The 13,612-nt window shown below is 44.6% G+C and overlaps 1 pseudogene; it reads left to right on the forward strand.

Moving 5' to 3' along the window:
• LOC140898076 (myosin heavy chain, skeletal muscle, adult-like) overlaps positions 1-2,818 on the forward strand; it is a 28,060-nt pseudogene extending 25,242 nt beyond the window's left edge.
• The last annotated feature ends 10,794 nt before the right edge of the window (positions 2,819-13,612 follow it).

Consider the following 13,612-nt stretch of genomic DNA (forward strand, 5'->3'; position numbering starts at 1 on the left):
ACAATTTGCCGAGATACCCACTTCAGCTCTGATACTGGATGCCAGGATGTCACTTCTCCTTGGGCTTAGTTCCTTTTGTGTTTTGGTTACAAGATACACAAGTCAATGTTCACCTCTCCAAATTCAGGAAAGTACAGCATGAGTTGGAGGGGGCTGAGGAACAAGCAGATATTTCTGAGTCTCAGGTCAATAAGCTTAGAACTAAGACCTGAGAAGTTACCTCCAAAAAGGTAAGCCATTAATGTTAGATGCAACTGTGCAGTTTGCACTGAATGCTTGAAGGTGGTTAAGTTGTCTTAGAAATCACAGCTATGCTCACCAGTAAGATAGACTCCAGGCTTCCCTATGACAAACAAAGCTTTTATCTTTTATCTTGGTAGTGCCATCGGTATGGCCAGTGCTCAGAAGCTACCTACAGAAGAGGGGTAGAAATAACATGATCACCCTAAAAATGCCTAATGTAACTTCCATTTCAGTAACTGCTGCCTCCCCATAATTTACCTTAACATATTCTGTATGAGTACCTGGTCAAAGCTGCGTTGCCAATTTCATTTTCCTTTTTTTCTACACTGCAGCCCTTTTCTGCTTGCATTTTTCATAGTATCTCCTACTTGCTTTCTTCTTCCCCGTCCAACCTTCTTAGCCCCTTTTCTTCTGAACACGAGGCAGTGGATGGGAGGGACTGACCCCTAGTGGAGCCTACCCACGCTGCTCCTTTAATTCCCTCACCTCTTCAGCACTCCCAGGGCACTAGAAAACCTGAGCTGGTAGAGCTGAGCGAATAACTGATTTCTCAGACCAAGTTTCACCCTGAAAAGAAACCTGGCTCAGGGACGGAAATGAAAACCCGAAAAATAAATTGTTTTGGGTCAGGTGAATCTTTCCTTTGACCCCAAAGGTGGGGTTTTTTTCAGTTTTTTATTTAGTTTTCAATTGTTTGAGGGTGTTTTTCACCCCCCTTTTGTTCACACTTTTTTTGCTGAATTTCTAAATGAAACACCATTTTAAAATGAAGAAAACGTTAAATTGAAACCAACATTATTAATTATAATAATTATAATCATATTATATTTATTATATATTATGTTTATATAATGATTATAATCACAATCATAACTATATTATATTTATAATTATATTGTGATTGTATTATAATTATAATTAATAATATATTATTATTGAAAACAATAAATTGAAAACAATAAATTGAAAAATAATTCAGCTTTTTTTGAAGAAAAAAATGTTTTGCACAAAGCTATTTGCTGGATTTGACCTGAATTTGTGAGTTTCTGCCCTGGAAAATGCATTTTTAAGTGAATTTATTATTTGCTGGAAAATTTCTACTCATCTGTAAGGGCTGGATATTTCCCACAAGGTTACTGTTATAGCCCCACAGTTTACCCTTCTACTGCTCATTTTTAGGGATGGATTTCAACAGTAGCCTGTATAATTAGGGTTATAATTTTATGACTGAAACTATTTAAAGTACTAAATCCTGCCTTTGCATGCTCATTCAGGCAATTACATTTGGAATGCTGGCAGTTACGTCACATTTGCATGCCCATTCAGGCAGTTACAGAAGCTGTCACAGAATCACTGACATTAGAAATTTAAACGACCCATTAGGTTCACGCAGTGCATCTCATGGGGGCCAGGGCAGGATTATTCCCAAGTGATGGAACTTCCTCTACTGCCCTGTGGAAGTTATTCCACAGCCTAATAGATCTCATTGTTAGAAATCTTGTCCTGCTATTTAGCTGAAATTTTGCCTTAATAGAAGTTTTATGAAAAATGGTCTTTTTGCTAACACACCAGAATGGGACTCAGGACAGTCAGGTTCAAATCTTGGCCCTACCACAGGCTTTCTGTGTGATCTTGGGCAAGTCACTTAGGACTATATTCAGAAGGGTACTTAGGTGCTTAACTCCCAGTTTTAGGCTCCACTGCGATGCACAAAACTCCTGTCAAACCCTATCAGTGCTAAATGCACTCAGAGCCAATATGTTCAGGGTAAAAATTCCTTGGTGCCTAGGAGTCTGTTTCTGGGCATGTGCCTGGACACCTGTCTCCTGCCTAAGCCACAGAGTGATTCAGGAACGGGGGGAGGAGAGGCGTTCGACTGCCTATTCTCTGTACGGGGCCTGATCCAGGCTGAGGCTGGCTGCTGGATCAGGTTCCATTCAAAATCCAGTTGCCAGAGAAGGAGGTGGTGATAGCAGTGCCTACCTTATGCCGTTTACCTCCGTGGTTAGAGCACTCACCTGGGATGTGGGGTACCCAGGTTCAATTCCTTCTTAGGGGAGAAAGATTTTGAACACAGGTTTCCCTCCACTTAGGAGAGTGCTCTAACCACTGAGCTATGGACTAGGCTGATATGGGGCACTCTCAGTCTCTCCTGCTGAAGCTGTTCCACTGTGGATAAATAATTAAATGATCAGTGGCATGCTCAGATACTATAGTGATGAGTAGCACTCTAGAAAAGTCAACAAATTATTTTCTCCATTACATTCCATCTCTCCTAGGGTACCACACTCAATAACTCCTCCCCCCCGCTCCCCCGCAGCTGCTTACACCATTCAGAAACTCATAGATTGCAGTTCTATTTCCTCCTGCTGTCTCTTAGCAAAGCTAGACAGTTCCATCCAGCCTCACTGTGCTCCCCTGTGTGACTTTTGAATATGCAAACAAGTGAATGCAACAACACTTGCAAGTGCCATTTTAGAAATTGGCTGAGGGCAGCTGCAAATCCAATCTTAATGGCTAAAAGGAATAAACAATGTTTCTCTCTTTCTAGGTAGTAATAGAAAGGGATGAGTGAGCTTCCTTCAGGACAGAAACAGAAAATATGCATAATGTATATTTCCCCTGTTGCTGACTGTTTGTAGCTGTTGTGTGATCATCCCTCTCTTACACTTACAGAAAATAAAGTTCCCTTTGCTTACAGAGATGACCAGTTTCTTCTCTCTGTCTCACTGATGTACATGTGTCAATAAAGCAGTTATTTACTGTCTGAGTTGCTCAAAAGTGACTTCTGGGGAGAGTATGGGGTTTTTTTGCATGCAGAATTCATTTCATTGCTTTACTTCTACATCCCTCCACCAGAGAGCAGTCCAGGTGCAGTCTGTGAGCAGAGAGCCATCCCGGCTTTGGTTCCCAGGAAAGGGACACTGTTATTTCCAGGAAGTTCCAAGATGATGCTATATGGTCATGTACCTAAAAGAAATTTATCGAAACTGCTGCTCAGGCTACCCGACTCCACAGTGTAGCATCACCTACACAGCTGATTCGTCGTAGTGTGGCCAGCAGAGCAGACACGAGACACAAACTTCTGCAGCCATTCACTACTGTAAGAAAGAGCAATGAAGAAATGGCTCTTTTTTGGGATTCCAGAGGTTTTCAGGAGTGAGAGATCTAACAAGGCCAGTTGGCAAGTGGCAGAATTCTCAGCATACCCTCCCCTTTCCATTAACCTCACTACTGCAGCCATAAAACCCGTAAGTGCCGCCTCAGCTGTCTCTGCACTCTAGTTCCTTGGTCAGGAGTCAGAGTGGCTTTGTTATATCACTGAACGTCTCCCTGCCATTGAGGTTTGCTAGTCCTAGACCGTCTACAACTTTAATGATCCGATGGGGTAATGCGGGGGGGCTGGAACAATTTTTATAGTGGGGAGCTGAGAGCCACTGAACCAAACTGTAAACTGGGTATATAATGGAAACCACTTCAAGACAGGGGGTGCTGCAGCACCCCCTGCACCCTTAGTTCCAGCAGCTAAGTTGTGATGTACTCTACAGGGGCAACACCTATAAACCACTCCAGACGTCAGCTGGTGCAGGATGTGACTGCTGGGAATAAAAACCTCTGCTGCCAAAGAACTCCACTGGCTTCCCAGTGATCTCCAGCGATGGTGGTCTGTGTAGTGTGGCTCCTGGTATCTGAGAACCATCACTCTCTCTCTCCCCTACCCAGGGGCTCTGCTAGAGCTGGTCAAAACACAGAATTTCCATTCTGCAGGAAATTCCAACACTTTGAAACTTCCTTTCATCCCAAATTGGAATGAAAATCACAGTTTTGAAATGTTCTACTAAAGGACAGCTCAGAAAAATTAAGGTAATATTGAAATGACTTTAACAAAACAGTGTAGTTGTAGCTGTGTCGGTCCCAGGTTATTAGAGAGACAAGGTGGGTGAGGTAATATCTTTTATTGGACCACCTTCTGTTGGAGAGAGAGCCATGGATCCTACACATGCCTATCACAACATGTGATGTACCTCATCCAGTGGATTTACTACCTAATATGTGGGTCGAACCAATCGCTATGCTCTCCAATGAACTCACCCAGGAAACTGATAAAAGACAAAACCACCCTATCACTGTGGGTGAACACTTTTCACAAAGCGATCACTTTGTGTCTGACCTCTCAGTGTTCATCCTCAAAGGAAACCTGCACAACACTTTAAAAGGTGACACTGGATTTATGGCTTGTTACAACAATCTGTAACCTGCTAACCCCCCCTTTTTGACCTATGACTGCAGAGGTGTCTCTACCTTGAATGGACCCTTATAGTATGTGCTGACGACTTATGCTAAACAATCTGTTCCACCTTGCATTTTGCTGTGATCTGGGAGTACCTTTCCCAGACCTGAAGAAGAGCTGTGTGTGTCTGGAAAGCTTGTCTCTGTCTCTCTCACTAGCAGAGGTTGGTCCAATAAAAGATATTATCTCCCCACCTTGTCTGAACAAAACACTTTGTTTCAAAGATGTTGAAGCACTTTATTTTGATTCTATTAGCGTTACCACCAAACATCTCGATTTAGTCAAATCAGCATTTTCTGACAGAGAATAGTTTTATCGGAAAATTGCCAACCTACTCTAGGCTTTACATAGATTTCATCCTCTTGGGGCTGGGAGCCGAGCGTGCTCAGGAGAATTCTCTGCTCTGATGCTCAGTAGCCCAGTGCATCTGCTGCAGCAATGGGGCCCACGTGGATTATCTTTCAGGGTATCAGTGCCAGGTTTGACTTTCTGTCTATATTCTCAGGCTCTGGAGGTTGAACGTTTATTTATCTGAGGGAGAGTCCTGATGAGGTTCAAAGAGGACAAGTGCAAGGGCATCCTTTTGTCTCTTATAAAATGTGCACTAACAAGTAACCAAGCAAAGGAAAAAGAAGGGTTTGCCCTTGTTGGCTTTATCACCTGGAAAGAAGGACTGATTTTTTTAAAAAAATGTTGTTTGTAGAAAAAGCAGCAACATCATCATGTCTTCCCCTTTTTGCTGGAGACCTCTTTGGAAGACCCAAGAGCTAAGTAGGAGATTTCTCAGCCCTTAACTGAAGGGGCAGGAGGTGTTGAATCTGTAACACAAAGCTTTTCTCCCTAGTATTTCTCAGACATTTGAGTTAAACAGGTGACAACAAAACCAAAGACTTGTAAACAGCCCAACTAAAAATCCCTTCCCTAATCATGTGCTCAGTTTCACTTCCCTGGCACTTTTGATGCCTCGTCCCACTGGCTCTACATAGAGAATTCCAGGCAAGGCAGGGCTGACAGAATCCGAAACTAATGTAGAACACAAGCAGAAAACCCTTATATGTTTTGTTATTGAAACAAACCTTTCTGGCCCTTGTCTCCATACCTTAAGAGCGCACAACGCGAACTCAGTCTTTTACTCTTAGCAGGTCACCTTTGTTAAGGCTCTCTTGCCCTTGCTGCTGCTTTCCTCCCTGTTTTTGACTGCAATAAAGTGGTTTTGTTCTGTGAGATTCCCTGGCCCTTCACCCCACCTGGCTGCAGCACACGCACCCCTGGGACATGGAGGTTAGCACAGTGTAGAGGGTGAAATAGTAGTTGGGGCCTGTGGTTGGGCAGCACAGCCGAGGCTTCAGTACAGCTCCCGCCATACAGGAGAGAACTAGTGTCTCCAGTGAGATCAAATAAGTATCTGTGGTCTGTATTTTTCAAACGGAAGCTGGGCTTTTCCGTGGGCCTATTGCGCTTACTTAGCTGGAAGGAACCTTCCCATTTTTCTCCTGCGTGGGGCTCCAAACCAGGCTGGAGGGGACATAAGAAGAGAGGGGAAGATAAAAATACTCTGGCTCCCATATTTTAAAACAACAGCTCTGTAATTATAATAAGAATTCTGAAATTATAGGACTGCGATTGATAACCCCATTTTGTCTGCATACATAATAAATAATACTGTAGTGTGTGACCATGAATGACTCTATTTGGCTTTGCAAGTGATGAGAAGCATGCATTTGTATACTGCTTGCTGCTGGCAAGCGCTTATTTAATTTGAGATGGTCGAGTTCAGGATCCTGACACAAGGAAGAAAGGAGAGCAGCAGAATACGGACCCTGGACTTCAGAAAAGCAGACTTTGACTCCCTCAGGGAACTGATGGGCAGGATCCCCTGAAAGGCTAATATGAGGGGGAAAGGAGTCCAGGAGAGCTGGCTGTATTTTTAAAGAAGCCTTATTGAGGGTGCAGGAACAAACCATCCCGATGTGCAGAAAGAATAGCAAATATGGCAGGCGACCTTAACACAGAAATCCTCGGTGAGCTTAAATACAAAAAGGAAGCTTACAAGAAATGGAAACTTGGACAGATGACTAGGGAGGAGAATAAAAATATTGCTTGAGCATGCAAGGGTGTAATCAGGAAGGCCAAAGCACAATTGGAGTTGCAGGTAGCAAGGGATGTGAATGGTAACAAGAAGGGTTTCAACAGGTATGTTAGCAACAAGAAGAAGGTCAGGGAAAGTGTGGGACCCTTACTGAATGGGGGAGGCAACCTAGTGACAGATGATGTGGAAAAAGCTGAAGTACTCAATGCTTTTTTTGTCTCGGTCTTCAGAGACATGGTCAGCTCCCAGACTGCTGCACTGGGCAGCACAGTATGGGGAGGAGGTGAGCAGTCCTGAGTGGTGAAAGATTGGAAAAAGGCAAAAAAAGTGCCCATCTTTAAAAAGGGAAGAAGGAGAATCCGGGGAACTACAGACCTGACCTCAGTCCCCGGAAAAATCATGGAGCAGGTCCTCAAGGAATCCATTTTGAAGCATTTGGAGGAGAGGAAGGTGATCAGGAACAGTCAACATGAATTCACCAAAGGCAAGTCATGCCTGACCAACCTGATTGCCTTCTATGATGAGATAACTGGCTCTGTGGATATGGTGAAAGTGGTGGACATGATATATCTTGACTTTAGCAAAGCTTTGATACAGTCTCCCACAGTATTCTTGCCAGCAAGTTAAAAAAGTATGGATTGGATGAATGGACTATTAGGTGGATAGAAAACTGGCTAGATTGTTTGGCTTAATGGGTAGTGAGCAATGGCTCAGTGTCTACTTGGCAGCCAGTATCAAGTGGAGTGCCCCAGGGGTTGGTTCTGGGTCCGGTTTTGTTCAACATCTTCATTAATGATCTGGATGAGGAGATGGATTGCACCCGCAGCATGTTTGCAGATGACACTAATCTGGGGGGAGAGTTAGATACACTGGAGAGTAGGAATAGGGTCCAGAGTGACCTAGAAAAATTGGAGGATTGGACTAAAAGAAATCAGATGCGATTCAACAAGGACAAGTGCAGAGTCCTGCACTTAGGAAGGAAGAATCCCATGCACCGCTACAGGCTGGGGACCGACTGACTAAGCAGCAGTTCTGTGGAAAAGGACCTGCGGATTACAGTGGATGAGAAGCTGGATATGAGTCAGCAGTGTGCCCTTGTTGCCAAGAAGGCTAACGACATATTGGGCTACATTAGTAGGAGCATTGACAGCAGATCGAGGGAAGTGATTATTCCCCTCTATTCGGCACTGGTGAGGCTACATCTGGAGTATTGCATCCAATTTTGGGCCCCCCACTACAGAATGGATGTGGGCAAATTTGAGACAGCCCAGCGAAGGGCAATGAAAATGATTAGGGGACTGGGGCACATGACTTATGAGGAGAGGCTGACTGGGGTTATTTAGTCTGCAGAAGAGAAGAGTGAGGGGGGATTTGATAGCGGTCTTCAACTACCTGAAGGGGGGTTCCAAAGAGGATGGAGCTAGGCTGTTCTCAGTGGTAGCAGATGACAGAACAAGGAGCAATGGTCTCAAGTTGCAGTGGGGGAGGTCTAGGTTGGATATTAGGAAAAAGTATTTCACTAGGAGGGTGGTGAAGCACTGGAATGGGTTACCCAGGGAAGTAATGGAATCTCCATCCTTAGAGGTTTTTAAGGCCTGACTTGACAAAGCCCTGGCTGGGATGATTTAGTTGGGGTTGGACCTGCTTTGAGCAGGGGGTTGGACTAGATGACCTCCTGAGGTCTCTTCCAAACCTAATCTTCTATGATTCTATGAGTCTATCAGTAAGAATAAAATTAGAAAACACATGAGAAATCTGGTACCATGGTCAGAAAGATCCACAATCCCAAATAAGCCCCATGGGAGCTGGTCTTAAATTTACTGTGTGCATTTGTGTTGCAGTTTACTAAGCATACCTCTGTCACAGAGCCCCTGTGTGTCAGAAGCCCAACTATACACAGATGAGAAAGGGCTGCTGTTGGAGGCGACGGGCCAAGGAAAAGTCACAATAGAGTGAAACACAGGAACAGTTGCTAGCGAGGGTGCCAGGACCATTAGGCACCGGAACACGCTTTAGTGAGTCTTTTAAATAATGCTTTATAAATCCTACACAGTCTTCTGCCTGGTGAAAGTTTTACTGTAGATGCCTGAAGATGCATCATCACACTGAGCTAGCAGAGGCCTAATAACTCAGATGAGCTGAGCTGAATTGGCCCTCAGGCCCCAGGCAAGTTGCAGAGTTTTCATTTGGGAGACAGACTGTAATGTATACAATAATCATTTAAAGAAGGAAACTTTGCAAATTGCACCCCAGACATAGGGTAATGCAATTCCCTGGGGGCAGGGGGACCATGCCGTGCTGCTTTCAGAGCTGTTCCAGAATGATGCAGTCTCGAGCATCTATGGCAAAGTTTGCAGCAGCTAAAGGACTTTATTACAGGGCCTATAAATAATTATTTTAAATGGTTTCTACTGCTTGTGCCTGTGCTTACTGTCTCTCAAAGTCAGGGTCCTGTGGGGAATTCAGCAGGTGTTCCAGTGCTTAGCTTTCTTTTTCTTTGTGGGTTCCATATAAGTGGCGCTATATCAGATTATGCAATAGTCTCCCAGCAGAAGTGCTGGACAGCCTGGGGCTATTTGAATGACGAATGGAGAAAGAGCTCGCAAAAGTATAATAGGTGGCAGGAGGAGGGACTAGCTGACCTAGCAGATCTTTTCCATCTCTATTTTTTGGGATAGTTTAGTTCCAGAATGTGACCTACATTTACATTGTGTTCCTAATACATTAAATAATATGGCCACTAGTTATATCATAGTTCCAGAGGTTTTGTTGTGATGTAACAAAGGGAGCAAAAAAGTAGCTAAGAATCCCTGATCCCAGAGCTGGGAAGACATAATCAGTCAGCATCTGCCTGCAGCACAAGCAAAGTCTTGTGGACTTGAGGCTTTGACTTCCATACAAATTCAGAGACTTATATAATAGCCTCTAACTCCTGCAGCAGTGGGAGGACTCTGCTGACCAGCACATCTCCTAACCCTGCTAGCCATACACCTAGAAGGGAAGCCAAATCAGGGCCTGCTTTGCTCCCTGCTGGCTTCCTTGGGGCTCCGTTGCGGACTCGTTATCAACAATGTTTGTGCCATTCTTAACTTGCTTTACAAAGCCATGATCAGTTCTGTGCAAAAAGGAGCATGTTGGGAATGGCTGAACAATGATGCGGGGAGGTCACTGTGCTCGGAGGGGTGTCTGGCCTGTGTTCTCAGACTCTGCAAAGGGCTGCCTTGAGGGCTAAAAATAACTGTCCCTTACAAGACTCCCGAGCTGGCTCACATCAGCTTGTGCTGGTGACACTGTTCTCCTAATAAACATGGAAGACATTCCGCAGGGGCTAGATTGCCTGCTGTATCACACTGAAATGTACCATGATGTCAAGACGTTGGCAACTGTGTCAGGCCCTTAAATGGCAGATTCTATTCTTATCTCAGAAAGATTTACAAGTTAACAGTTCCTTCCCCAGCTGAAATGATGGTGTAAATTAGCAACAGGCCTGGCTGTACTCGCACTCCCCTAACTGTAAATCAGGAGTGACCCCTCTGAAGTCAAAGGAATGACACCCACTGTCAGTGCAGAATCTGGCGAGGATGCTATCCATGCTCTCTTCCATGTGCTTACAAACCTGAGAGCTGTGTATTCACTTCAAGGAGAGAAGAAATACCCAAATATTTGTAAAAAGAACAGGAGTACTTGTGGCACTTTAGAGAATAACAAATTTATTAGAGCATAAGCTTTCATGGGCTACAGCCCACTTCATCGGATTCATAGAATGGAACATATAGTAAGAAGACTGAGTGTGGCTGGGTCATTACACATATTAAATCTATTTCCCCATGTTAAGTATCCTCACACCTTCTTGTCAACTGTCTAAATGGGCCATCTTGATTATCACTACAAAAGTTTTTTTCTCCTGCTGATAATAGCTCATCTTAATTAATTAGCCTCTTACAGTGTGTATGGCAACTTCCACCTTCTCTGTATGTATGTATATATATATCTTCTTACTATATGTTCCATTCTATGCATCCGATGAAGTGGGCTGTAGCCCACGAAAGCTTATGCTCTAATAAATTTGTTAATCTCTAAAGTGCCACAAGTACTCCTGTTCTTTTTGCAGATACAGACTAACATGGCTGCTACTCTGAAACCAAATATTTGTGACAGCTAATCATAGAAATAATAGAAATGCAGGACTAAAAGGGACCTCGATAGGTCATATAGTCCAGTCTTCTGCACTATGGTAAGACTATTATCAAGACCAGTGTTTCTCAGTCTTTTTGATACCAGGGACCAGCTTGCTGCCTTCCTAAACTGTGTCAGGGAGATCTCAAGGACTGGCGCCGGTCCCTGGACCGGGTGTTGAGAAACACTGATTTTTAGATAGTGACATCTCATGGTCAGAAAGATTGACAGCAAGGTTTTAGTTTTCTTTTCCTTTCCTCTTCACCTAATTCTCTATGATTCTATGATTCTAATTCTGCTCTCAGAGTGGTGAGTGCATGGACCTCCAACTCATTCTATGAAGAGGGACACATTAAGGTCTGTGGGCTAGATACTGAATCAATGGGAGTTTGGCACAGAGATCGAGGGTAGACTGTGGCCATAGGTCTTAACTAATTGAACATGTCTCAGTTTCTTTGTGAAACAGGATATTCCTCTACAGGGCCAGGGGGAAATGTCAGAGATTTTACATATGGGACTAGAGGAGGCCACCTCAGCCCAGAGACACTGAGTGGGAGGATGGTCTTTGAGTACACACACACCCTCTCAGATGCTGGTGTTGAGGGCTACATCAGCTAACGCACCAAAACCAAGAGTCTATAACGCTCAGTGTAACACTCTGGGTTCCCCAGAGGTCTCCTCATAGTCACAGCATCTCAGCAAAATGGAAGCGGGATATTATGCCAGGTGTGAACTGCCAGAGAGCTATGGAGCTGACTCTGTCTTGGGAAGGACAGAAGCATAAGGAAAAGGAGCTAGGTTTCATTCATACAGAAACTATGTAAAACTCTAGTGCACACAAGGGAAATATCTCTGATACACAAGTCACCAAACATAAGATTCAAGTCCATTGGGAAACTGGATAAGAATGGAGATACAAGGTTAGAAGGCAAAAGAAGGGATATAAATGCAAAGGCCATTTAGTAATCAGAACAGGAAGGCCCCAGTGGACAACAGAAGCCCTTTACCTCTAGGGTATGTCTCCACAGCAATTAGACACCCATGGCTAGCCCATGTCAGCTCATGGGCTCCGGCTGTGGAGTTGTGAAATTGCAGTGTAGACATTTAGGCTCGGGCTGCAACCCAGGCTCCAGGCACCTAAAGAGGCAGTTAAGTGCTTTTGTGGATCTAGCCCAAGTCCCCAGCCCACTAGACTCTTCCCTGTTCTTGCCTCCCACACACAAATGCTGGAGAGGACAGATGTCCTTGCAGCATGCTTTGTGAGCCCAAGGAGGGAAGTGACAGCCACAGCCAGGTGCACTGAAACCAAACTCAAGACATTTACAGCTAGGGAATGTTTTGCAATGCAGCTGTACATTAGATTCACAGATGAGTTCATATAATAGAGGAAATCCTTCTCTTAAGCCCCGCTGGACTTTTCTGAAGGGCATCAGACAAAGAGGCTCCATCATGGGTGGTGTGTGGACCCTTCACTTCGGGGAGGCTAGTCCCCGGCCCTTCTGCCCAAGGCCCCGCCCCACCCACCAGAACCGTCGCGCTGGCTGACCTGAGCACTGGGCCAGCCTGAGCCAACCCAGCTGTGCTGGCTAGCCCAAGCTCTGGGCCGGCTCCAGCCCCCGAATGGGAAACGTACCACGCTGCACCTCCCCTCCTGAGACCCTGAGCCACCCAGCCAGAAAAGCAAAAGCTCTTCCTGAAGAACACTGAGCTTTTTATATGTGCCATGCAGGTTCTGGGCAGCTGAGGAGGCAGTATCTGCTACTCAGCTTTCCAGGTTCATCAGTAATCTTTCTGGAATCCAGGGAGCTTACTAATGAACCTAGGAAGTTGAGTAGCAGATACCACCTCCTCAGCTGCCCTGGAACCTTCATGTAGCATAATAATAAGCCAAAACTTCCTCCAGCAGAAAGCCAGGCCACTCCCAGCCGACAAACACCTGCAACCCAGTGTCCACTGGTGGTGGCTGCCGCCTCCCCCGGCCTATTATACGTGCTGCCTATGGTCTCCACATTTGCTTTGCGGTTATCATTTGAGCCCTTGGCCAAGGATGTTCTCATTAAACTCTTCGGTAAAAGGCTTCCACAAATTCTAGTGTAATAAGGGACTTATGGAGAAACATCTAACAAGACAGCTAACCAGGTTGATAGATATATCATGGAGTCTGCAAAAAGAAAAGGAGTACTTGTGGCGCCTTAGAGACTAACAAATAAGGCTTCACAAAAGCTTATGCTCAAATAAATTTGTTAGTCTCTAAGGTGCCACAAGTACTCCTTTTCTTTTTGCGGATACAGACTAACACGGCTGCTACTCTGAAACCTACCATGGAGTCTGTTACTTTGGGACAGGTTGCTTTTAATTCAATACAGGAATTTGGCTTAATTCCTGATTACAAAATATTCAGATCCAAGTGCATGGCTACATGAAGACAAGGACACCACTCTTGGGAATTTGGAACTCATGGGCTGTGATTGGAACAAAGAAGTCTTCAAGTACATAGGAATATAACCCATCTGGACTCGAAAACTACCTCGAAATATTCACATAAAGGAGATAAAACCTGTCACCAAACTAACAACAGGGACTAGGTTTTTAGAACATATACACCAGGAACAAATGGCATTTTCCAATTCTGCAGCATTGGAAATTGTTTGCAGAGGAGACTACTGGTTCCTAAAGATCCCCCTGCCTGAGAATGGGGTTTGGGGCATCAAGAATCCCTCAGACTAATGGTGAGAGCATCCCTGGCAGCACAGAGGTGCGAGTGAAGGGTGAGAGTGATTTTTATATCATTCAAGTAAAAGAGTTTTTCAAAC

The sequence above is a fragment of the Lepidochelys kempii genome, chromosome 14, assembly GCF_965140285.1.
Source record: "Lepidochelys kempii isolate rLepKem1 chromosome 14, rLepKem1.hap1, whole genome shotgun sequence".
NCBI lineage: Eukaryota > Metazoa > Chordata > Testudines > Cheloniidae > Lepidochelys > Lepidochelys kempii.